At 38.7% G+C, this 25,339-nt stretch overlaps 1 pseudogene; it reads left to right on the top strand.

Moving 5' to 3' along the window:
- LOC123284018 (sodium/hydrogen exchanger 9B2-like) overlaps positions 1 to 24,823 on the top strand; it is a 42,091-nt pseudogene extending 17,268 nt beyond the window's left edge.
- The last annotated feature ends 516 nt before the right edge of the window (positions 24,824 to 25,339 follow it).

The raw sequence follows: 25,339 nt of genomic DNA, 5'->3' as shown, positions 1-25,339 counted from the left end.
TTCAGAATTTGATCATACTTTCTACCCAAATACTACATCCTGTTTCTCTCTTTCAGGTTCAATTATTAATGAATTATTAATTATTCTAATCTTTCATTTTTATCTGCATATTAAAGCCTTTTCTTAGCTCCTGTAATTTTTTTTTTCATTAAAAGTTTGACATAATTTCATCTAAGGACTAAGCATAAAAGAAGTGGTTCCTGGGATTATAATCCTGGGATAGTCTCTTCTACATCTAAAGTACTGAAAATATTTTCTGTATTTGAAAACTAAAGATTTGTTTGATTTCTCCATCCCAGGCATGCTGCTTGCTGGGTTTCTCATCAGAAATATCCCTGTCATCAATGATAACGTACAGATCAAGCAGAAGTGGTCTTCCGCTTTGAGAAGCATAGCACTATCTGTCATATTGGTTCGTGCTGGCCTTGGGCTTGATCCACAGGTATTGAAGTATAAATTTCTAATTATTGACTTGGAATTTTGTTCTTCCAATATTGCAAGTATTTAGAATGACTGAGCTTTAGGAAATGGATGTGGACACTTTGCACAGCATTCAGAACGACAGAATGAAATTTATTTCATACAGGACTGTCCCCAAAAGATGTTCCCATACTCTCTCTTGGAGAAAGGTGGAGTTACTGTCTATCTAGGGACAGCACCAAGAATAAAGGCTCCCCTTTTCTCTGACAGAGATACAGGCCGTAGTTATAAATAAGGGTTGTGAGAGAGAAGACATCATATTTTTGGTGTGGAAAGCCCTATACGAGTGTTTAGGACTAACTATGCTGGCTCAGAAAACTGCCTAGCATACAGAATGAGTCTCAAAGTGTGCTTTTTTCGTGTTTGCTTTTGAAAGCAGGAATGAATGTTCTTGAGGATTGCCTTTACATCCGGTTCATTCTGGGGCCACAAATTATACATATGGCCAACACCGAGACGGTTAGATCAGCTAGTGTGGAGGTTATGAGCACAGACTCTGAAAGCAGCCTGGCCGAGCTCAAACCAAGCTCCACCACTCACTAATTTCATGATCTTGGAGAACAGCTTTAACTTGTGCCTTTTTGGATGAGAAAATCTAAACAATGATGATAATATTATCCCCTGTGTCATAGGTTGCTATGAGGACTAATAAGCCAACTCTAAAACACTTAGAACACTGAAATGTTTGTTAAATAAAACTCATTACCTGGAAAATTCATGATGGATGATCCAGACAGTCTGAACACTGAAGAAAAAGCATTTAATGTCATTCTCTCTGTGTGTCTTTAGAGGGTTATTTCGTATGTCTATTTTTATATTTCAGGCCCTGAGGAAGCTGAAGGGTGTCTGTGTAAGATTAGCCATGGGTCCCTGTCTTGTGGAGGCATGCTCATCTGCTCTTCTTGCCCACTTCCTAATGGGTTTGCCGTGGCAATGGGGATTTATACTGGGGTAATGATTTTTCTTTGTCGTATGAAAATACACACGGACATTTAGGACTTTCTCTGACGCTATACAAGTGAATGCATAATATTTTCGTAAGGACATCAGAAAATACAATACAGATATTCCAGCATAATATTATGACTATTAATATACCAGCATATAAACATTATAACTTCAAAATATAGTGTATGTCTTTGTAGGTGCTAACTTTGACAGTTTTATAATAATTTAAACTATTGAGGAAGTAATAGACTTTTATTATGCCTGATTCCATGCCAGTGAGAGATGCCAGATCTCTCCTCAAAGTCCATACAAAGGATAACGAATGCTCAACGGTGATCCACACCTAGCACAGGCCTCCTCCTCCTTTCACCAGGCTCTTATGATTATCTGTTCTGCTGTATTTTCCTCCTGCTGTTAGTTCTTTCTTCTTCTTCTTCTTCTTCTTCTTTTTTTTTTTGGTGAGGAAGATTGGCCCTGAGCTAACATCTGTTCCCAAGCTTCCTCTTTTCTTTTTTTTTCTCCCCAAAGGCCCAGTATATAGTTGTATATCCTAGTTGTAAATCCTTCTAGTTCTTCTATGTGGGATGCCACCACAGCATGGCTTGATGAGCAGTATATAGGTCCACACCAGGATCTGAACCAGCAAACTCTGGGCCGCCGAAGCAGAGCACATGAACTTAACCACTATGCCACTGGGACAGCCCCCGGTTCCTACTTCTAAGATTTAAGAGCCATAAGAAGTAAATAAATATGAAAGTACTTGGTAAGAATTTGGTGTTGGGGCCAGCCCCACGGCTCATGTTGAGGTGGCATTGGCGTCCCATATAGCACAGCCTGAGGCACTCACAACTACAGTCTACAACTATGTACTGGGGGGCTTTGGGGAGAAAAAAGAAAAGATTGGCAACAGATGTTAGCACAGGTGCCAATCTTTAAAAAAAATAATAATAATTTGGTGCTGATAAGTAGGCAAGAAGTAAGAACTACTTACTTCTCACGGTTAACACTCTCGAGCTATACTGCCTAGATTCAAATCTCGGCTCTGACTTTCCAGTATGTGATCTTCGGCAAATTACCTAATCTCTTTGTGCCTCCATTTCCTCATTTGCAAAACAAAGATAATGATTGTAGCTACCTCATAGGGTGGTTGTGAGGATTAAATTAGTTAATATATGTGAAGTGCTTAAAATGGTGTTAGGTACATAGTGAGCTTCATAAATGCTTTCTGCTATCCTACTGCTGCCGTTATCAGTGTCACTGTTACTGTCACTATGGCCTTCCTCTTCTAATCTGTTGTCTGATTTTTACATGCCAGGTCCTGATAGAAGGCCTCGCATCACTGGATTCCAATCCAAAAAGTCCATGGCCGTGTTTTTCAAACCTCATGCCGTGGATGTTTTGTTTAGATAGAAGGCAGATTCCTGGGGCCTCACCCCATTAGGTCTTCCAGACCAGCCGTAAATACAGATTTCAGACAGGCTGCGTAGTCCCAACGCAAGTTGTCCATGGCCACGCTCAGAAGAAGTGTTCTGTAGAACTTGTAGCTGTGCGTGTGTTTCTGTTTGGGACTTCACTGCCTTTGAAAGACTGTAATTGTCTAAAGTGTAACCTCTGAAAGAGTGGAGGTTATTATAATTTCACTAATAATAGTAATAATGAAGAAGATGCTATCATAAATATTTAAAGTGCTGCCTGCTTAGTTTTGTCTTAGGTGCTGTGTCTCCAGTTGTGGTGGTGCCTTCAATGCTCCTTTTGCAGGAAGGGGGCTATGGTGTTGAAAAAGGTGTCCCGACCTTACTCATGGCTGCTGGCAGCTTTGATGACATTCTGGCCATCACTGGCTTCAACACGTGCTTGGGCATGGCCTTTTCCACAGGTAAACTGATCAGTTCATGTGTGCTGTTCTCTTATGCTCTAGCGACATAGATATGATGTTGTGAGTGTGGCATATTTCCTTGATAATTGATTAAGGCAAATTAAAATAGAAAAAGCAACTCCAAGAGTTAGTTCTATACCTAAGGAGAAACCAGTGGCTTCTTGTCTTTACTCCCTTCACCCTCTAAATATAAAATGCTCAAGTACTGTGGTAGGTGCGTGAGGGGGCTTCAAAAGAGCAAAGTCGAAAGAAGGAGAACAGCTTCTGCATGCAGCCACCCGGGAGGGTCAGCCTTCGAGACTGCGCACAGAGGGTGAGCAGGTGTTTCAGTGAGCACAAAGGACAAAGTAGTCCAAGTGGGAGGGACAGTTTCTGTTCTCTCGTCTTTAACATTTTAGGGGAAATAATTATTTTAATGTGTATCTTATTAATACTTAATAACTGTCTGATACAGACATATTTTGTTTTAAGTAGTAATAAAACAGGAACTTAAGGCATTTTTTCCCTACTGTTATTCAACACCTTTATTATCCTTTGGGACAGCACACATTTAAGTTCACTTTTTAATCTGTTTCCAAGACTGGAAGATAAGATTTGCAATTTCATATTATTGACAAAATGTAATTGTGGGCTAAGTTTAGCTTCAGATTATTTAGTGGGAACACACCTTAGAAAGTCTTGTGTTCTCAGTCTCTCTGCCCCATGGTTATCCTCCCATTTTATGACTATATTTGACGTATGCCAATTACCTAGTACTTCACCTCTTCCCACACCCTGAAGTTGCCTTACGTCTAGTCCCCACCGTGTATCACTGGTGAATTAATCTTCTCAAAGCATTGTTTTGATAGTCTTACTTTCTTGTTCAAGCACCAGCAAGGATTCTCTATTACCAATTAGGTCGAATCTACACCCTTGTCTCTATTTTAACTCTACTGTACCTGTCCAATCGTACATTCTCCCTGCTTCCTGGTATACACCTTTAAAACAATAGTTCTCAGCCTCAGCTGCACACTATAATTACCTGGGAACTTTTTAAAAATACTCATATGTGGGCCCTACCTTAGGCCACTTAAATCATAATCTTTGGGAATGGAAACCACAGCTTTAGAGCAACAGAGTTTGCATTAAAATCACACAGGAGCAGGGTAGGGAGGGCCGTGGGGAGCGGCTGCTGGGGTTTTCATAATCTGAGGGGTGGGGGTGGGGGTGGGGCTAGCCTGAAGAACCTTCCTACTTGACAATACTCTGTACCCTCTGCCCTGCCCTACTAAATGCAGTCCTTAGACCATCTGGATAGGAGCTACCTGGAGCCTCTTTAAAATGTGGATCCCAGGCCCGGCCAGACTTACTGCATCAGAATTTTCAGAGGTGGGGCCCAAGAAGTCTTTTTTTCTTTTAAACAATCTTACTATACGGGAGACTGAAAGTGGTTAGTTACTTTCTACACATTTATAGTAAATTATTTACTGTAATATCTTGCAACGTATACTATTATCACAGATAAATGTTTTTGACAGTCACACTATTACCTAATAGAGAGCTGTCCTAGCTAAATAAAACTACTACAGAGGTAATCATTTTTTTAAATACAAGAGATAATTGAAACTGTAGGGGAGGAAAAACCGTTTCCCACACCAGGTTCGTTGACTGGGGCCCTGTAATCAGACTGACAAGAGACAGACTAACAAGAGAAAAACAGTTTATTAACGTGTGCATTGTGCTTACACAAGACCTCAAAGATGAGTAAGTCAAAGGAGCGGTCAGAATTTGGGCTTGTTCAGCATTTTAGCAAAGAACAATAATTATGTGGAGAAGCACAAGATAAAGGAGCTTTGAGCTTCTAGAGGCAGCAAATTGTGGGAAAAGAAACATATGGGGACCTAACGGTAGATAAGGGCTTGTTTTAGCAAAGTTTGTGATGTGAATTCCTCTGGTGCTGTCTTGGGGCTGATAAGGGCCCATAAGTGTCCCAAGTTGTCTCAGTGATTAACTTCTGTCCTTCCTGGTAAAAAGGAGAGGGGACACCTTTATGAATGTATGTCCTGCTTTTGGGCAAATAGTGAGAGGGCAGAGAGCTTTTCTTATATCTGCTTCTTCTCAATTGCCTTCAACTCAGAATAATCCTTATGCCCCAGTGGCATATTTGGGGTGACATATTGCGTACTCTAAACCACAATGACAAAAACCCACAATAACTAGTTAGTACATTTTTTCTTAGAATAGTGTGTGAAGAAGGGCTTTATGTGTTGAACAACTTTTTTTTTTTTTTGAGGAAGATTAGCCCTGAGCTAACATCTGCTGCCAATCCCCTTTTTTGCTGAGGAAGGCTGGCCCTGAGCTAACATCCTTGCCCATCTTCCTCTACTTTATATGTGGGACGCCTACCACAGCATGGCTTGCCAAGTGGTGCCATGTCTGCACCCGGGATCCAAACTGCCAAACCCTAGCCGCCAAAGCGTAATGTGTGAACTTAACCATTGCACCACTGGGCCGGCCCCTTTGAGCAACTTTAATATAATTTTCTGCACAATGTGTTCACAAAGTTTTTTTAATTAAAGTTTCCTAAGTTCTGTATGATATGGGGGAAAATATTGGTTCTACTTACCTCTCTATTATTTCAAAGAAGCTGAGTAAGAAATAAAGATTCTTCTAAGAGCAATTTCAAAAATAATTTGTTTTCAGTTTGCTTTTAGAATAAACATTCAAGAAGGAATGAGTCCTTTACACTCATCATAGTAAGAAAAGATTCTTGATTTTAATTTTCAAATTAAGTTCCTGTATTCTATACATATCAAACCTACTAAAATCAGTGTACATTTGTTATTTTAAAATCAGGCTCGTAGGGCCAGCCCTGTGGGGTAATGGTTTAAGTTCGTGTGCTCTGCCTTAGTGGCCCAGGATTCGTGGGTTCAGATCCCAGGCACGGACATAGCGCTGCTCTTCAAGCCATGCTGTGGCGGTGTCCCACATAAAATAGAGGAAGACTGGCACAGATGTTAGCTCGGTGACAATCTTCCTCAAGTAAAAAGAGGAAGATTGGCAACGGATGTTAGGTCAGGGTCAACCTTCCTCACACAAAAAAAAATCAGGCTATTAAATGGCTGTTTGAAAACTAGATCAGTCTACTCACCCAGCCTATGCATATCATACCAATTAGCTCTGAATCATGAATTTTATCTTTCATATTTTCTTAGGCCCTTTAGGTAAAGTTTTTTGAAGTAAATGTACAAAAAAGTGCACAAATCATAGTTTATGCCTATTTTGAAGTTTATCTCTAATAATGCATACCTTTCTTATAAGATAGGCCCATTTTATTAGACACTTTAAGTCACATATATTTAAGACTGTGGAGAGCAGGAAATATCTGTAAACTTTTCCTTCTGTGTAATCAGATGCTTTGTGTGATGATTGAAGTAAAGTCTTTGTATTTATGGATTTAGAGTTCTGACTGAAGATTTTTTTTTATGTGTGTCTAAGGTTCCACGGTTTTTAATGTCCTCAGAGGCATTTTGGAGGTAGTAATTGGTGTGGCAGCTGGGGCTCTTCTTGGATTTTTTATTCAGTACTTCCCAAGCAGTGACCAGGTAAAGGAAACCATCTGTGGGAAAGTCGTGCTCTAAAATGTCACGGGAAAACATTCTGGAACACTCCCTCAGAGCCATGTGAAGGACGTGATTTAGCAAATGACCCCCATTTTAAAACTGCTTGCTGCTCTGTCAGTGCTGTCTGTGAGGCTTAGGAAGACAGCTAAACCTTGAAGATGTTAATGCAGTCCTGGGATTTTCTTCTCCTATTTATATTCTGTACACTTCAGCTTGCACTGTAAAACAAATAACATGAATTCCAAACTAATAGGATATGCAAGTCTTATTTTTATTTTCATTTTTTTGAGGAAAGATTAGCCCTGAGCTAACATCTGCTGCCAATCCTCCTCTTTTTGCTGAGGAACACTGGCCCTGAGCTAACATCCGTACCCATCTTCCTCTACTTTATATGTGGGACGCCTGCCACAGCATGGCTGGACAAGCAGTGCATAGGTTGCACCTGGGATCCGAACTGGCCAACCATGGGCCGCCGAAGTGGAACGTGCGAGCTTAACCACTGCGCCACCCAGCCAGCCCCGCAAGTCTTATTTTTTTAATTAATTTATTTTTTATTTTTATTATTATTCATAATACTCAACTAAATCAAGATATAAAATGGTTCTTTGGGCCCACGGTTTTAGTGTCAAAATACCTTAGATTCTAATACTATCAAATAGATAGACCTTAACATTTCATTAAAATATAGTCTCTTTCTCACCAAGTAGATTGAAGTTCTTTACTGTACATAGTGATTCTTAATGAGAAACAAAGGCTTGTTTGTTTTCCTTTACCCTCTTTAGTCTCTTCTGATAGGTAAACATATAAAAACCTTTTCTTTTCTAAAAGAATTGGTGTTATTTTGAGATTTCAGAGCATTTTGAATGGAATTCAAATCTTAACTGAAGTAAAACTTTAATTAAGAAAATTAATGTTTGCATTATCAGAATGTATGTTGATTTGAATTTTTATTGTGCTGCAAAAAAACTCCAAGTAAAATAGTCTGTAAAAGATTTTATGAATGCATAAAAGAAAATTCAAGGATTTTCTAATTATGCAACAAAGTACAAAGAAAAATGATGGCTTACATTTTGTTGCTTACTGTGTATAAAATGACAGGTGAGTTGAGTAAAGTCCCGCTGTGCTCATCAGGGCAGCGACTATCTACATGCAGCTCCAGCAGACACAGGACATTTCCAGAGACAGTACAGACATAGAAATTTCCAGCATCACTGATCGTTCTGTTGGGAAGCGCTGATCTAGTGCAATCCACACAATAACCCATGAAGAGAATACCTTTAATATGACCATTTCACTGCTGAGGCTCAGGGAGAGATGACTTAAACAAGGTCACGTAGCTAGAACGCCGTAGAGCTGGGTATGAACTCAGTTCATCCACTGCCAGGGCCTGTGCGCTTCCAGTCGAACCCTTCTAAGGACCTGCTGCCTTCTAAAGCAATCAAGAAGTTTAAAGGCTGAACAGGGACAAGTAACGAAAGAGAGGAGCACATTGCTTAGATTTTAAAAATCAACACCACAGACTCCTCTCAGTCTACAGCCACCTAGAGTTTCTTGGTATTCAAAGATTTAGAAAGAAGAACTGGAGAGCATCACATTAAAGAGTAAATAGAGAACCTAAAAATAATAGAGATATCATATCTTTAAGCTTCACAAAAACCCCATGATGTAACTGCTTTCAAGGAGGAGGAAACAAAGCTTGGAGAGGCTAAGTAATATGGCAACTGCATAGCCAATGGTGGGAAAGAGCTTGCATTTTAACCCTAATTTGTCCACTTCCAAAGCCCACACACTCTTTTCTGCTGCTCCGTTCAGCCCTGCGGACTTCTGCGTCAATGACTTCAGAGGAGGCTCACTGAGGTTCCTGAACGGGGAAGCTGCGTTTGTACACATGCTAACTCTACTTTTGTTAAGGAAAAGAAAGTAAATGTTATGTCATGCATTTATGTGCACAGATACAGACATTTTTATTTTCTACTAAGTCCTGAATATGGAAAAATCAATAATTAAAAATCAGTTCTATGAAATAATTGAGCTAATCCACGTTTTTTCTCCTCAAGGACAAACTTGTATGGAAGCGGGCGTGCCTTGTTTTGGGGCTGTCTGTGCTGTCGGTGTTCAGCAGTGTGTATCTTGGTTTCCCTGGGTCAGGAGGACTGTGTACGTTGCTCATGGCTTTCCTTGCAGGCATGGGATGGAGCAGTGAAAAGGTGAATTTCATTTTAAGTTCTTCTTCTCATGACTACTTTCTGATTAGATTAGTTTTTTTCCAGATACTTTCATAATATCAAGTTAATAAAATTAATCATAAGAGCTATTTTCTGTACATATACAAACGTATGCCCAAATGCACACATACACTTCCTTTTTTCCTGTTACATACCAATCTATAACTTGATGTTTTTACTTAAAATGTATCATGGTCATATTTCCATGATGCCTCCCTTATTCTTTGTAAGGGTTGCAGAGTATTGCATTGTATAGCTGTACTGTACTTTATTTAACCAGTTTCCTGCCTAAATTTAATTTAACAGACATTTAAATTGTTTCTAATTTTCTGCCAAGACAAAAAGTGCATCAATAAAATATCCTTGCATATACCACTAAGACACTATCAAGTCTAAGAAGCACCATTATTTTACATGCCACCAAGAGAGAAAAAGAATGCTGCCAATTAAACTATGACATCACTTCCTAATTTCAGAAATGAAAAAGTGTGTTTCTTAAAATCAACAAAATATAGCATATCTTTGAGTGTATCTATAGGATTAATTTCTAGAAATAGGATTTCTCTATGAAAGAGTATGCACATTGATACTTTTGATAGTATCAATTTGCCCTTTTTTTAACGTATGCTTTTTAAAAATTTTTTGGTGAGGAAGATTGGCCCTGAGCTAACAGCTATTGCCAATCTTCCTCTTTTTTTCCTCCCCAAAGCCCCAGTACGTAGTTGTATATCCTAGTTGTAGGTCATTCTAGTTCTTCTATGTGGGACGCCGCCACAACATGGCCTGACAAGCGGTGTGTAGTAGGTCTGTGCCCAGGATCCAAACTGGTGAACCCAGGCCGCCAAAGCAGAGTGCACGAACTTAACCACTCAGCCATGCAGCCAGCCCCTTGAGTTGCCCTCTTAAACAGCAGTACCAATTTATATTCCCACCAACAGTTTGTGAAAGGATCTGTTTTTCTGATCTGTGTACTTTCAATCTTTAGATATTTTGCTAATCTGACAGGTGAAAAATGTTTCTCATTATTGATCTGATTTGTATTTCTTTACAAGTGGAGCTAATCATCTTGTCATATATTTACTAGCCAGTTTATTCAAAAGCCTGTGCCCATTTTTTATGATTGTCTGTTTTTCTTACTGACTTTCAAGATCATTAAAATTATTCATTTCCTTTATGTGTATTATGGAAATTAGCTGGTTGCCATTTATTTAATTTCAAGGTACATTTTTATGGATTTGAACTTGAGAGGATCATATACTATTCTGCTTCATGAAGAAATTAGATGTGGGTGACCTAAACTAAATACACATATATCATTTGGGAAAACCAAAGACAACTGTTGAAAATAATTCAGCTTAAAATAATACTACATGAAAAATATATGTTGATTATCAGTCCTGAGGTTGGGTGTGCAGTGCCCTGCAGGTGAGCGGTCTCTGCAGAGGTCTGTAGAGGCAGGGCTTCACTGTGGGCACATGGCACTCCGTTGGAGGCTTTCACTCTCGGGAGGCAAGACATGTGCAGTTGGGCATCCCTTTGCTGTAGAGGAGGGTGGATTGGTGGGGCTGCCTGGAGCCTTGTGTAGATAAGGGACTGAGGCCCCAGGAAAGCAGGCCGCAGTGGATTGGGCTTTGCAGGCAAGGAGCAAGGCTCTGCAGAGCCCTGCTGCAGGCACTGCATGGGCCCAGGGCTGCTGCGTCCTCCTGGGGAGGCTTGGCTGTAAGGCTTATTTCAGGTCTACTTTTTTTTCCTTAGCAGCACCCGTATTATTAAATTCTCCTTTGTGATTTCACGTAACTTAACATCTGACAAGAGGAAAGCTAAAACATAAACTTCCCAGTATAAATTGGGTCCTCTTATCATCCCTCATCTCTTGTAAACATTTGCTCTTGTCAAAATTTGCTTTTCCGTGGCTTCACTTTCCTTGCAGGCCGAGGCAGGTGATCACACATTGCTGTTCAGTCTCGGGTCTGATCTCGGCTCCCTGGCTCCTCGCTGAGCGCTCACTGCTGAGTGCCTTCCATCCTGCCTGGGCTGCTGACCAGCGCACTGCTCTTGGAGCACTCTGGCCCCCTTGTCCGGGACAGAGCTCGCAGTCTTCACTCCGTGAAGGCATGCCACTGTGTGTGCACTGTGACCCTTGTCGAGCATCTGGGAGCTTGCCTGACATTAGCATTTTACAAACTGTCCCTTCACTTTTGAATGGTAACCTTTTTTAGCATTTAAAAAAATAAATTACCAAAGAGAATATTGTTTAGAATAAAGTTTATTTGATTTCTGAGTATGAAAGCGGTATATGCTTATTGTAGAACTTTGAAAAATTTTTTAAAAGTCAGATAAAAGGAAAGAAAAAATGATTTGTAATTTCTCCACCTAAAGCCAACAGCTCTGTAAACTATTTTGGTTTATTTCCTTTCATTTATTCAACAGGAAAATTCTCAAATATGCTTGTAGTAAGTTTCTTCAAATTGAATTTTATAGGTAAATGCTTTCTGTTGTCACTTGTTTAAAAGTCTTCAAAAATTACAACCAACTCATTATATTATACTGTCATGGGTGAAAAGAGGGAAGAGAATTAATCAATTTTTATTGCCACTCCGTATGGCCCTGTGCTAGCCAGTGAGGGGATATTCTCATTTATTCTCATCAAAAAAACCTTTGAAAAAATATTACCATTTACATTTTATAGAGACTGTAAGTCAGAAGGACTTAAATAACATGTCCAAGGTCACAAAATTAGAAAGTGGCACTGGGATTTAACTCAGGTTTATCGACTCCAAAGTGACCAGAATATACCATCATTGTGCAGGGCACGTTTTTATGTTTCGACATCTATTCGAATAACATATAGCAAGTGTATTAAAAACATTATACTTCCAAACTTTGCAATTTCAGATTGTTTGTAAATTAATAAATGATAGGATAAAAAATAAACAGTGAAAAGGAACCATATCATTTGGAATAGAACATAAAAGAGTAGTTTTAGCAACAGACGTCGAGGGGAAGACGGGTGCCCACCGCAAGTGGACGTGAGCCACTCGCGCAGAAGACAAGGGAGGGGGCCCGGCCAGTTCCGGTTACACGATTCTTCAGAAAACGAGGATGTGAGTCATGTAGAAAAGACCGTTATAAACCAAACAAATCATCTGTTTTTCTGCATTTGCCATAACTTTGCCTGAATTGCCAGCAGCCTGGCTGATTACATAGAAGATCAATGTAATCCCAAAACCCGGAGAGAGAACTGACAGCTTTTTTTTTCATATTTACCTCTGGTTAATCTCCTATGTATGTCTCTTTACACACACACACACACACACACACACACACGTGGATGCACCATAAGCTTTTTAAAACCAGTCTCTGCTATTTTAAATTATGCTGAAATCCAATATCGTTTCCTTAGGGCAGATTCTTAATGCTAAATTTTTTGGGTCAAATAACATGAACATTTTTAGGTTTTTGACACGTATTACCAAACTGGTTGCTTTCTAGAGTTGTATCCATTTACTTTTCCACCAGTAATATGTGAGGTACCTATATCATTACATCGTCATCAGCTTAGAATAATGTTTATCCAACTTTAGCACCACCTGGAAGTCTTGTTAAATTGGACTTGTGGACCCCACTCCCGAATTTCTGATTTAGTTAGACTACGGTGGGGCCTGAGAATGTGTACTTCTGATCAGTTACCAGGTGATGCTGATGCTGCTTCCCTGGGGACCACACTTTGTGAAACACTGCCTTAGAATATTATTGTTTTTAATTTTTATCCTTACTGATAGTCAAAAGTGGTATCTTTTTTTGTTTTATGCCTCCTTGCTTAACAATAAAATTGAATGCTTTTTCATATATTTAGCTATTTGTATTTTTTCTTTTTCTTTGATAGGTTTTTTGTCCATTATCTCCTAAAGTTGAATGTACTGATTATATATACGATATTAGCCCTTTGTGCCTTTTTTTATTGTTCATTTTTAACACACAAATATCTTATAGTTTCACGTGGTCCGATCTATCAATCTCTTATTATGACCTTTCCTCAGTTTATTTTTTCTTAAAGATTCCTTTCCTAGTGAAATCTTACCTATGTTATCTCATTTATTCTTTGCAATAACCTTGAGAGGTAGATATGAGACCCATTTTACAAATGAGGATACCAAGGCCTAGAGATAGTAGATAGAGTGCCTAAGGTCACCAAGCTAATAAGTGGCAGAGCCAGGATGAAAACACACTGTTTGAGTATATGAAAATGATTTCCTAAAGACAGGGTAAAAAAACCTTCATTGAATCACTTATATGGCAGACACTCTCCATATCTTTTCTAATTTAGTACTCAGGCAAGTCCCTACTTCTGGAGGCACCAAATCAATGAGTCCAGGTTTTGGACTGCTTTTCCTCCTTGTTCCATGGTGTAGCATAGGGTCTGAGCACTCAGACTTCCTGGATTAAGCTCAGCCCTACACCTGAGTAGCTGTATGCCCATGTACAAAGTATCTGACTTCTCAGTCTTCGATTTCCATATCTCTCAAGTGGGGAATGATAATAGCAACAACTTCATAGAGTGGAGGATTAAGTGAAATAATCTATATAAGGCAAAGTGCTTAGTCAGAACACACTAATAATTTTTATGACTATCTCTGAGCAGCACAATGTAATAAAAAGAGCATAAAATTTAATCTATGGAAATTGGGATTCCAGTCCCAGAGATTCTACTGTCTAGATGTGTAATCCCAAGCAAGTCACTTACCTTCTCTAATACTCAGTTTCCTCAACTGTACACTGAAAAAAATAATAATAATCACTAAAGAATTATTGTGGCTATTATGTGGGAAAATGGAAATAAAACACTTGTAAACTCAGTGCTGTAGCTATATTGTTGTTGAATTATGCTTTGACAAGCTACAATATTTTATAAAATTTTGTTTGCGCCTGTAGTTTTCTGACATTATCTCATACTTTCCTGCTTGGTTTTCCTTATAATCTTGCCATTATTGTATTCAAATGCACTCACTTTTTTAAGGCCTTTTTCATCTATATTTTTCATCTGTTTTCAAATGCAGTGCTTCTTCTGATGACTTTAACAGCTACAGGATGTTTTTCTTGATATATTTTCAATCTTCTGAATCTTGAAATCTTCTCTCTAAGAAGAGAAGTGTCAGCTTAAGTAGATATTTAACTCATGATGAAACTTCTGTTTCTCTTAACTTTCTCTTTTTGTCCATAATGGAAAGTGATTTCCATTGTTGAAGATTCTTACTAATGGTGCATACAGATAGGTAAAGTGGCCTTAACTTTCAGTGGACACCACAGTCTTCATTCCTCTGAACTCATGTCTTCTTTTGTACTTAGCCTATTTGATGACTCCTTTTTCTTTCTTTTTTTTTTCCTGAGGAAGATTCACCCTGAGCTAATATCCATTGCCAATCTTCTTCTTTTTATTTTTGCTTGGGGAAGATTGTCACTGAGCTAACATCTGCACCAGTCTTCCTCTACTTTGTATGTGGGTCACCACCACAGCATGGCTGATGAATGGTGTAGGTCCACGCCTGGGATCTGAACCTGCAAACCTGGGCCACCAAAGTGGAGTGTGCCAAACTTAACTACCACACCACGGGGCCAGCCCCTCTATTTTCTTTATAAACAGATTCATTTTAGTTTTGAAGTTACAAAAAAACCCACAAGAAGGTACATTGTGGCTCCTCTCTCATCTTTAAGTTTTACAATATATAGGGCCATGTCTGATATTAAATTAGTCTACAGTATTACAATCAAAAACCAAATCGTGGGGCCAGCCCTGGTGGTCTAGTGATTAAGTTCAGCATGCTCCGCTTTGGTGGTCTGGGTTCAGTTCCCAGGCACAGATGTACACCACTTGTCTATCAGTGGCCATGCTGTGACAGCAGCTCACATACAAAATAGAGGAAGACTGGCAACTGATGTTGGCTCAGGGCGAATCTTCCTCAGCGAGAAAAAAAAAAAAAACCAAATTGTGGCCTTTGTCCAAGTTTAGAAATAAAAACAATTTGATAGAGAAAACTCAATATGCCTCTGCCTTCATTGGAGTTCTCAGTACATGAAATACTTTCGAGGACTTCTGTTAAGCCATTAGTCATGGCAACAGAAGGCTAAGTAACCTAAAATTAATAGAGTTGATTTTTGTTCTTTACAACTATGGATATCAGCTAAAGTCTGAACTTTAGCTATGATATACTCTAAAAACTAAATTAAAAAGTAAAATTTAAAGATATGTAGAAGGGTGGCATCTGGACCTTAGTTTGGCAGACGATTCACTGTCATTAAGTGATAAAGGATCTTGGACGTTATCTAATGTAAACCTCTCATTTTACAAATGAGGAAAATTAGGTGCTGAGAGGCGAGTGGCTTGCAGTTGGTGTGTGGCAGAATTTGAACCTCAGTCATGATCTGATTCCTTACGATGTGAAAACATAACTTTATAATGATATAGGAATAGAACTATATAAATAAATCAACCAACCCCTCATATACGGTGTCTTTAAACATTTATAAACTAAGAGGAAATAGAATCTTCACCTTAATAAACATACCAGAAATAACAAAAATTAAGAAAATAGGGAAACGAGGTAATCCTCCTTTGTCAAACTGCTGAGTACGTAAATGAAAGTATAGATCCTTAGATGTGTAAAAATGGTAAAAAAATGTTAAAATGTCGTTCAAAAACATAGATTCTTATTAGTTGATTGAAAAAATCTGTTAAATGTAAATTCTTAGACACTGTTAAGGGTACTGCTAAATTGCCCTACAAAAAAAGCATTATCAATTTGCTCTCCTACCAATTGCTTAGTTTCCTTACAGTCTTATAAATACTAGACATTATTAAAACTTTTTAGTGTTTTTTTCCAATATGATGGCTCCCCCCCCAAAAAAATATATGGTATATCATTTTAATTTGTGTTTCTCTGATTACTGAGTTTTAGTATCTCATGTTTTTTGGCCCTTGTGTTTCTTCTGGTACAAATTACTTGTGTGTATGCCTTGCCCATTTTTCGATTAGGTTCTATGTCTTTTTCTTATTGATTGGATATTGCTCCTTATTCTGTTACACATGGTACAGATATTTTCCCCTGGTTTGTCACCTATCCTTTTTTATGGTTTCTTTTGCCACAAAATATTTTCGTTTTATTCTAGTCAATTATGTCAATCTTTTCCAAGGGTTTTTGTATTGTGTGTCATAAAGTTAGTACTTATATCAATTAGGGTCTTAGAAGGAATGAGAAACCATATAGTAACTGGAATAGGGAAAGCTTATTATTAACCATACTAGGGATTGTCTTGTAAGATGTAAAGAGGCCCCTAAAGAATATAGGAATAGCAGCTATAAACCCCTAGGGCTGAGATGCAGCATCCGCTTCCACCTCCCCACCCCACCCCACCTACTTCGGCACCCAGGGCTGAGAATCCAAGCCTTGTTAGAGCCTTGGTTCACTGGATGGCAGAGAAGTCACCATGGTACCCTGCCTGCAGAAGTTGCTGGAAATCTACCCTCTAAAGGTGTATGGGGTGGTATGTTGCCCAGGGCAGTTGGCTATGAAATCACCCGAGGAGGAGGCTGGGGGCAGCTGCTGACCGCTGAGTGCTGCTGGCCGCCATACACCCTAGGAGCCTGGCTCTGGAGAAGCCACCCGGGCTGCAGGACCCGGTGCGGAAGCATCCTGCTAGGAGGAGCCACCGAACCAGACGAGCGCCTTCCTCTTGGAGTAGCTCTTGGGCGCCCTCTAGTGGCAAAATTTAATATGGTCCAGCTAGCAAAGGGGAAAGACTTAAAAGGGTCCAGCTCCATCTTCTTTTTTTTTTTTTTTTGAGATTTTATTTTTCCCAAGCCCCCCGGTACATAGTTGTGTGTTTTTAGTTGTGGGTCCTTCCAGTTGTGGCATGCGGGATGCCACCCCAGCATGGCTTGTTGAGCAGCGCCACGTCCACATCCAGAAATCGAACTGGCGAAACCCGCGGCCGCCAAAGCAGAGCGCGCGAACTTAACTACTCGGCCACTGGGCCAGCCCCTGGCTCCATCTTCTGCAGAGCAACAATTGAAAGGAGGATTTGGAGCCGAGGGGCAGTAAGTTAATAACTGGCACAGCACTTCACTATACCGGAATTTTATTTTTGTGCATGATTTGAGATAGTCATAAACAGTATTCTTTTATAATAAAATAAAATTGGAAACAACTTAAAGGTCTATTAATAAAGAAATGGTTGAATAAACTATGGTACTTCCATATCATACATTATTATGCAGCAATAAGGTGCATTTCTAGATATATGTATAAATATTACAAGATCTTTTAATCATATTGTTGAGTGAAAATTAACTATAAAGTAATACTAAGTATTATGGACACACACATCATGTATTCAGAAGTCGAAGTCCTCCTGAGATGACTTGATGAGATTCTTTATAGTTAACATCCTTTTGCAAACCAACACCAACGCACCTTATGTAATACCTTAACTGTTAGAAGTATCTTTATGCAATTTTTTGCTGTATTCTAGCTACCTTCTTATTTATAGATGCCACATAGATAAAGCCTATCTCAGGTCAAATTGACTCAGATTTCAAATTAGTAAAATTCTTAGATCTTCTAACTTCACATAATAAAAATCCCTGTATGTGTATGTGTGTTTCTTTTAGGCAGAGGTTGAAAAGATTATTGCAGTGGCCTGGGATATCTTCCAGCCCCTTCTCTTTGGACTGATTGGAGCAGAGGTATCTATTGCATCTCTCAGACCAGAAACTGTGGGTGAGAATTTCAAAGTAGTGTTTTTGCTAAAATCAACTTTTTATATTCAGTTGTAGTATCTGTAGTAGGTTTATATTTGGTGGTTCCCATTGTCACAATTATATAAAAAGTTAATACTGATCTTTTAAGCAGTTGGTTAGAAAAGAATGTTTGTCAATCTAAGACAGTAAATTTTATGCCTTAAATATTGTTGCTTGTAAAGAAAAGTGTCGCTCTTAACTACTATCAAGAAAATGCAGGCCTTAAAATTTTTTTCCAACGATAAGAATGTTCATCTAGGCTTGTCCTGATCAAGGGCCAGAATTTTAAAGATAATTAGGCAGTTCTATAATATGTATCCATGGGATAGAAATGTTTGTTCATTCATTCTTTTATTCATTCATACATTCAAAAGCCATCATATTAAAACTGTTGACTTTTAGTACCATACTCAAAAATTAATTTGTACACGTATACAGATGGTCCCCGACTGACGATGGTTTGACTTAGGATTTTTTGACTTTACCATGGTATGAAAGTGATATGCAGTCATTAGAAACCATACTTCGAATTTTGAATTTTGATCTTTTCCCCGGCTAGCGATATGCCATATGATCCTTTCTCGAGATGCTGGGCAGCCGCCAGTGAGCTGCAGCTCTAGTCACCACAGGATCATGAGGGCAAACGACCCATACACTTCTACCCTATCTGTTTCTCAGTTTCAGTAAGTATTCAAGAAATTACATAAGATAGTGAACATTTTATTATCAAATAGGCTTTGTATTGGATGATTGCCTAACTGTAGGCTAATGTAAGTGTTCCTAGTACATTTAAGGTAGGCTAGGCTAAGGTATGATATTTGGTAGGTTAGGTGTATTAAATGCATTTTTTTCTTTTTCTTTCTTTCTTTCTTTCTTTTGGTGAGGAAGATTGGCCCTGAGCTAACATCTGTTGCCAATCTTCCTCTTTTTGCTTGAGGAAGATTGTCGCTGAGCTAACACCTGTGCCAGTCTTCTTCTAATTTGTATGTGGGATACCGCCACGGCATGACTTGAGAGCGGTGCTAGGTCCACACCTGGGATCCAAGCCTGGGAACCCTGGGCTGCTGAAGCGGCAGGTGCGAACTTAACCACTATGCCACCAGGCCAGCCCAAAGTGTATTTTTGACTTACAATATTTTGACTTAAAGTTGACTTTCAACTTATGATTGGTTTATCAGGATGTAACCCCATCGTACATCAAGAAAGACCTGTACTCATTATTTCCTTCTTTTCTTGCATCACAGTATTATTCCGTCCATACTAGGGATCCCATCCCTGCCACCTCCTTCTAGATCTCACACAGAGTCTCCCCTTTTTCTGACACATCTTCAGATATCCTTGTCACAGCTTTCTCTTCTGCAGAATTGAAACAGATTTTAATCTCTCCTATCTTAAAATAGTATCTTTCTATTCTGACGCATGTGACAACATAGATGAACCTGAGGACATTACACTGGGTAAGATAAGCCAGTTACAGAAAGACAAATCCCGCATGATCCCACTCCTGTGAGGCATCCAGAGGAGTCAAATTCATAAGGACAGAAAGGAGAGCGGTGGCTGCCAGGGTTTAGGCGGGGAAATGGGGACTTGCTGTTTAATGGGTGTAGAGTTTCAGCTTTGCAAGATGAAAATGTTCTGGAGATTGGTTGCACAAAAATGTGAGTGTTTAACTTAATGCTGCTGAACTGTACACTTAAAAATTGTTAAGATGGTAAATTTTACGTGTATTTTACCACAGTCAAAATTTGAATAAATATATATACATATATATATATATATCCCTTCTTCATTTCACTTCCCCCCTCACCTACCACTCTCTCTCTCTCTTCCTCTTTTCAAACTTTTCTAAAGAGGTAACTGTGTCCCCCTTTTCCATTTCAACTCTCATGCCCTCCCTCAGAACATTTCAGCCCAGCTTCTGCCCCATTCCACAACCAGCCCCGCCCTCACCACGGTCGTATTGCTGGATACACGAAATACGTGTTAGTCTTGACTTGACTTGATCTCTCAGCAGCATTGGACGCTATTGACCTCTTTACAACACTTTTTACGTTGAATTTTTACATTTTCCAGTGCCCTCTGAGTCTTCCTTTACACTATATATGGCTTAAGTGCTGCTCTTCCTCCAAGTTCTTTCAAAAGATTTCTACACTTCACGCTGGGTATCATTTCTCTGAGCTCAGCTACACTCAGTGGCTTCGATTATAAACTATGTAATTGCAAAATCTTTATCTCGAATTCAACATAGCCAGTTGCTGCTTGGACATCACCACTTGTAAATCCCACAAAACTTGAGGCTCAGTGTGTCCAAGGCTTCCTCATCATCCTCCCCAGACTGCTCCCTCCTGGGAATGGGATCGTCCCTTTTGTATCTTGTACTTAAGGCAACAAATACTTTTGAAAATCTACCACGCTGGGAAAAATACCCTCCAATAAAGAGCCACAGAACCTTTTCATAAAGAAACCATGTTGCAGATTCACAATAGAGCATCAAGCAATGTCTGTCTGGTGTTTTACCAGCCTCTTGAACTTGAGAAAGTTATTTATCCTTTCTGATCTTCATTTTTTTTCAACTGTAAAGTGAGAATAATTACTCCACAGGTTGTAAAGACTAAGTAAAGAGATGCATTTAAAGCTTAATACAGAACCTAGCACAGAGCAAGCACTCAACAAATGTTACTTTTTCAAAAACCACCCTATTACCTAGTACTCACCTTAGCTTTGCCTTTCTCAGGTCCGGTAGCTTGCCTTGCCCTAGTCACAATCTCTTATTTTGCAAATCAGAATGAACTTACCTTTATCAGCAAAGGATTCTGAAGGACTGAACGAAGTAGCTGTACACATCAGCCAGGGTGATGGGCAGTCAGTGCACACACCAGTATGGGGAAACAGGTGTAGAAGCCAGTGTCTATTCTGACTGGTCAGTGCCCAGCCAGCTCTCTTCTGACTGCCTGATTGCCTCCATACTTGCTGATAAATATTTTGAATATCACCTCTGGTCTTATCCTCTGTAAAGAATTCTCAACCACTTTGATGAAAATATTAAGTTTTTTCTCTTCTGCGCCCTCTTACCGGTATATTTACACTGCACTCACCTTTTGGTTCTTTATGTTTCTGTCTTCCTCTGACTTTGGAGTTCATGGAGGCAAAGTCTGTACGTTATGCGTGTTTGGGTATCAGAACCTAGTCCAAATTCTGTTATGCGTAGTTATAGTTTAATAAATTCTTGTTAAATAAACACATGGGAAAAAGTGTGGTTCTTGCTATAAAGCATAAGATAAATAACATTCAAATCTCCTTTGTGGAAATTCAAATATATTTAGTTAATTTCTGGCTTTAATTTAGGGCAAATACCTTCTTTTAAACAAATGGTCTGATTGATCCTTAATATTGATGTTTTGACAAATTATGCCTAATCATTTTTGTCTTTTTAATTTTTTAATGTTTTTAGATTATTTCTGTTGATAGAATTTTGAATCAATAATCAGGAGATTCCATTTCTTCCCCAGTATTTCGTTATGTCTAAAAATTGAGTATTTCTTACAGGCCTTTGTGTTGCCACCCTGGGTATTGCAGTACTGATACGAATTTTGACTACATTTCTGATGGTGTGTTTTGCTGGTTTTAACATAAAGGAAAAGATATTTATTTCATTTGCATGGCTTCCAAAGGCCACAGTCCAGGTAATGATGGATCTTAACTCCTATTTCAATATGATCCCTTAAAATTTTGAATAAGAGGGCTTGTCCAAATTTGGTGAACAAAAGTAACAAGTTTGATTTATGAAAAGAATTTTTACTAATCTACTCTAAAAGTTTTATTTTTGGTATGCTGATTCCTTTAATATGATGGCTCATTTAAATTTCTTTAGATCTCCAGGGTACAACTGAAAATCCAATAAATCCCTATGTTACTAGAAAGCAGTAGTAGAGGGAGGGAAGAGTTTGAATTTTCATCAGTCAGAGCTCTCTGAATCACCTAGAGATTTTTCGTTTTGATGTCTTCTAAGAAGAGAGTGAAACAGAAATAGCGCGGCCCATGTTAGTGTTTGGAAATACTTCACTGTCAATATGATTGATGATCAGTTATGCTCAACCTCGGTCTTTATATATAATGGAGAAAGATTTATTGAGAAACAACTCAGAAAATGCTTTATTGATTTCCTAGATTATTAGTTAATATTAAATTTTTCAAACTAGCTGTACTTCCTGTCAGTTGTCTCAATCACATGACCCAAAATTTGTGCACTCTAACAAGGCACTAACAGGTGCTTGAAATTATTGACCATGCATTTGGTAGAATACCTATAATTGCTAATTAAATTAGAACTGTATAGATTATCATTTGTTGCAAATAGCCCTGATTGTATTGTATATTTTCAGACTAATTATAGCAAACAAGATTTAACTGTTGCATCCTTGATTATTTTGCAATTATTTAAATATGTAAATTTCTATTTCATGAGATGAAAATCAGATATTTTTAATTTAGGAAACTTTGAGGGTTGTGTATGCTCTGTAACTATATGCCAGATTTGGTGTGGCTATAGGTTTGGGCATTATCCCAGAGAAGTTTTTTTTTCATCAGACTTTGAAAGATGTCTGGGACATAATGGCTAAGAATACTGTGAGGTTTATATGGTACAATAAGTGGAATAGTTTCTCCCTCAGTGTCTCCAGCTTCTACACTACTTCTGGTAACTTTATTAGGTAACTATCAAAATAATTACTCTAGTAGCTTTGGTTTGAAAGATTTGTTTCTAAAGGTTAAAATTTGAAAGACAGCACTTTCCTGCTGTCAAAGCAAATTTATAATAAGGAGAAATTATCTTGGATGTGGTGAATAATGTATGTACTGTGAAGCAAGTATTGTATGGAATTTTCTTTTTTCTTCTTTTGCCACTGCCTAAGAAACAAGACTTTCTTGTATGTTTTTTTCCATATTAGTGTTCTTCAAACTTTTTGGTCCATGACCTGCTGTAAGAAATATATTTTAAATCACAATATATTTTAAATCAGCATACCTACAAACCTCAAAACATACACACACAACGGAGAACTGAAAGAGAAATATACATTGTAATGAGTGCAGTTCTTGCCAAGACTTCTTGAAATGTTGAATTAGTTATGGTACAAGGAACCTGAAATAACAAAGAGCCCTCACATACAGGGACTAAGTGAGATAGATTTTTCCTTCTCTCCCACCAGCAGTCCAGCATGGACACTCCAGAGCTGGCAGGGTGACACTGTCCTCAGCATGTGCCTTCCATCAGTTCACCATTTCTCATCAGGGGGAAGGGGAAAAAGAATGATGTGCAAGTGTCCATTTCTCTTCAGGGAACAATCCAAAAGTAGCATTTATCACTTCTGCTCACCTCTCAGTGGCCAGAACTTAGATATATAGCTTCATCTAGTTGCAAAGAAGGATGAAAAAAAGTCTTGGTTTGGACAGCAATGTGACCAGCTAACACTCAGGAGTTCTAGTTTAGAAGGGAAAAGGGGCATTCAGATATTTGTGGGCAATTAGTAGTCTCTGCCATTGTGTCTCATCCACACCAGCATTCTCTCTTCTGATTCATTGTCCTAGAGGACAACATTGTTGTGTTTTGTGGAATAAGGGAATAACCAGATTGATTAATATATTATTTTCCCAAGTGCACTAATATGGCATTTTGCCTCTAAAAGAAAATGAAGGTTTTCATAATACTTCCCAGTAGACAAATTTTAAATAAAACATTTCACCAAGACCTAAGGCAAAGAGTTCACCAAATACCTAATAAGATTACCTTCAAGTTTTGACAGTGCCTACCACTTTCAGGTTTCTTTATGTTTAACAATTAGTTTAGCTCTATAGCAATACATATTCTTATGTTTTTTCATTTAAAACTTTGCCATCTTCCAGTAAGTATCACTACACTTTTTTTAAAAGATTGGTATCTGAGCTAACATCTGCTGCCAATCTTCTTTTTTCTTCTTCTTCTTCTCCCCAAAGCCCCTCAGTACACAGTTGTACATTCTAGTTGTGAGTGCCTCTGGTTGCGCTATGTGGGACGCCGCCTCAGCATGGCCTGATGAGCGGTACCATGTCCACCCCCAAACTAGCAAAACTCTCAGCCGCTGAAGTGGAATATGCAAACTTAACCACTCGGCCACAGGGCTCACTGCACTTTTTCATCTTGTTCTTTTTTAATTCCAGATTCCTGAAGATAAAAGAGTGAGATGACCAGTGACTTTCTTTACTCATAAGGAATTTAGTATACAGAATCGTCTTATAGTCAATTATATCATGAGGCTGTATTTACCTTGTGTTTTGAAATATATTTGCCTGATATTTTTGTAACCCTGCCTTCTGCAACTAAGTACATATGAATCACCATCCCTTCCCCATGCCAGGGCAGGAGAATTTTCAGAATACCAAAACCAATTGCAGTACACTTTGAAAGAAAGAACTTTCTTAGTTGAACAAAAGAACAAGCAGTTTGTTTTTGCAAATGATAAAATAATTCACCTTTTTTCTATGTGCCTGTCTTATATGCCTGTGTCCAACTTTACCATTAAACTTTTACAGGCTGCAATAGGATCCGTGGCCTTGGACACAGCAAGGTCACATGGAGAGAAACAATTAGAAGAATATGGAATGGATGTGTTGACAGTGGCATTTTTGTCCATCCTCATCACAGCCCCAATTGGAAGTCTCCTCATTGGTTTGCTGGGCCCCAGGCTTCTCCAGAAAGCTGCACATCAAAATAATGATGGAGAAGTTCGAGGAGAGCCCTCTGAAGAAGTTTAGAGGTGAAAAGAGAGAATGCTAAATATATGATTAGAAAGCTGTACCAGAGGCTGCTTTTATCAAGATAGATATTGAAATATATAATATTTAAGCTTAAAATGTAACAGAACTTAAAGTGTGGTTATTTCTTTAAACAGCATTTTCAGCCATTACCCTTTCCATGTAGGTGGTAATGTTCTACATTTCTAGCCTGATTTCTCTATCTTCTTCTTTTTGCTTCAAACACTCCATCATTATCTTAATCTGTGTGGGGAGAAATACTCTTTAATGTACTACCACGATATCAGATTAACAGGGGAAAGACCGAGTTCGGTGTGGCGTTCTGCTGGCCAACAGCTCGCTCTGAGTGACTGTTGCCGCCACAGTTTTATGATGCGTGGCCACCTAGCCTCTCATGCCTTGAGTTGTTTTTGGATCCTCTTTTCTTTTTAAATACATTGTAATCTCTCATCAGTTTCTCCCCTCGCTTTCCCTGTTAATCTGCCTCTTCTCCATTTCTGCCCCTCTTACTACCTTTCTGTGAAGTATTGTAACTGATTGGCCCCACCAAAATTTTTATGTACACAAAGTATCTTCATTGGCTCTTCCTCTTGCACCTATTTGGATGACAAAAGCCCTCATTCAA

The sequence above is a fragment of the Equus asinus genome, unplaced genomic scaffold (assembly GCF_041296235.1).
Source record: "Equus asinus isolate D_3611 breed Donkey unplaced genomic scaffold, EquAss-T2T_v2 contig_4, whole genome shotgun sequence".
Classification (NCBI taxonomy): domain Eukaryota; kingdom Metazoa; phylum Chordata; class Mammalia; order Perissodactyla; family Equidae; genus Equus; species Equus asinus.
Note: the sequence above shows the minus strand (reverse complement) of the source record. Positions and strands in the feature narration are given on the sequence as shown.